The sequence below is a fragment of the Lactuca sativa genome, chromosome 4 (genome assembly GCF_002870075.4).
Source record: "Lactuca sativa cultivar Salinas chromosome 4, Lsat_Salinas_v11, whole genome shotgun sequence".
Classification (NCBI taxonomy): domain Eukaryota; kingdom Viridiplantae; phylum Streptophyta; class Magnoliopsida; order Asterales; family Asteraceae; genus Lactuca; species Lactuca sativa.
In genome coordinates, this window is record NC_056626.2 from 406,421,357 (window position 1) to 406,423,391 (window position 2,035).

The following is a 2,035-nucleotide window of genomic DNA, read 5'->3' on the forward strand; positions in this document are numbered from 1 at the left end:
GTTCCTCTTGATAACGATTTTATTCAAGTCTACAGGAGGATTCTAAATTCTGGTGTTCGTGAAATTCCTGAATCTTTGCAAGTAACTCTTGATACTATTGATATACCAAAACGAGGAGGATAACAAAAAATGAAAGCAATAGGTGGTGCTTCAAAGAAACCGAATTCAGAGGATCATACTCATAGTGATATTAAGGTAGAAGATACTATATTACATAAGGAAGACACTGTAAATACTTTCGAGGTCCTTCCACATAATTCTAATCTAATTGCAACGATTGTTACTCCGATAGTATCTACTCCACCAGCCTCATCAGTTCCGATTCAACTTGAGTCATATGTCTTTCAAAATATAATCAATGAGCCAGTTATTGATCTTTCACAAACTCCTCCACCACCTCCTGTGAAATCCATATATGTTCTGATTGAAACTTCTATACCACCTCTTCCGAAATTCATTTTTTGAATCCCAAATCACTTTACCATTTTAAATTCCGATCTTCACAGATTCTACAACGAATCCTTTTGTGTCGTAAGCTACTTCAACCATAGATACACCACCAAAATTCAATATTGGTGTGACCACATCAGAACCCACATCGACTTCGCTTCCTCCTGTATCTCCCAGTTCTAATAAAGATTTTCTTGTTCGGGATGAACCTGAATCTCTTGAAGTTTTCTCAATTCCTGCTTTTAATTTCCATGTTGACAGTGATGATGATAATTCTCTAATGACTCGTAGTGAGTTTCATGAGTTAAATAAAAAGATGGATCAATTTCTCTTGCGTACAAACTCTTTTTCACCCACCAATGGCAAAACATGGTTAAAACTCATCAAGTAGTCATTGAGATGCTAACTAAATTAGTTGCAAATACTTTTGAGGCTCAAAAGAAATTAGTTGATGATTCTGATCATAAGATTGTTGAATTACAGGTAAAAGTTGATCAAGCTGTTTTAGAAGTAAAGGATATGTATTTAAATATGAAAAAGTTTACAAAGAGCTTTCAAAGTTCTTCTAACAACAATGTTTCTGAAGTTAACAAGGTGATTGAAGGATTTTGCTTATCTCTTCAAACTGAAAAAGAATCTCTCTCAAGTCTGTGTTTTGGTCTTCAAAAGGATAATACAAATCATCACACGTCTATTGCAAACTCAATCTTGAGAATGCAAAATGAACTTGCACATGAAACCAAAGTCATGGATGCTCTTGCTGGATCTACTCAAAAGGTGAAAGTGCTCAAAGAACAATTGAAGAATGCATTTATTGAGCTTTGAAAAATAAATGAAGAGTTACTTTTGGTCAAGGAACAAAATTTTGAGATTAATCGGCACCTTGGTAAGATAGTTGAGAACAAGGATGCTCCGTATCCTAATTACACTTCACAAGAAACTGATGCCAAGAAGAAAATTGTTGTTTCCAAGTTGACTAAAATTTTGAATTTTACAAGTAACTAGGCTACTACAGAACAAGGGGAAGATGATGAAGTAGTGAATGAAGGAGAAATTCTTGTTAATAAATATGAACTTCCAGAAGCTAATTTGCGAAATCCTTATGGGGAAATGGCCAAGAAAAATGCTGAAAAAGTTGTCATTGAAAAACAATCTCTAAAAGATAAGTTGAAAAAACTCAAAGAAGTGAAGATTGGTCAGAAGGCTAATGTATCTTCTATATCAGTTAAAGGGAAGGTTAATAATGTTTTGGAAGAAGATCCTGATCTAAATCTAAACTTATCTGAAAAAGAATTGAAGGAGCATGAAAAACTTGATAAGGAACTTGAAGTATCGAATGCTTTAAAAGCAAAAATTGAAGTAGAAGAAGCTAAACAGAAGTATTGAGGAAATTCTTGCTACGAGGAGTGCTATGTTTCCTAAATGGACTGTAAGTCCCTAATCTGCCTATGTATCAATCAGATCCGTTTGATGGTGCGGAATCCCAATCAAACGGATGATGTCAGATAAAATAAAAGAGAAGAATAAGAGAAATAAGATGAATCTCAATGTATTAATGAATAGAATGATGATCCGGATACAAGAG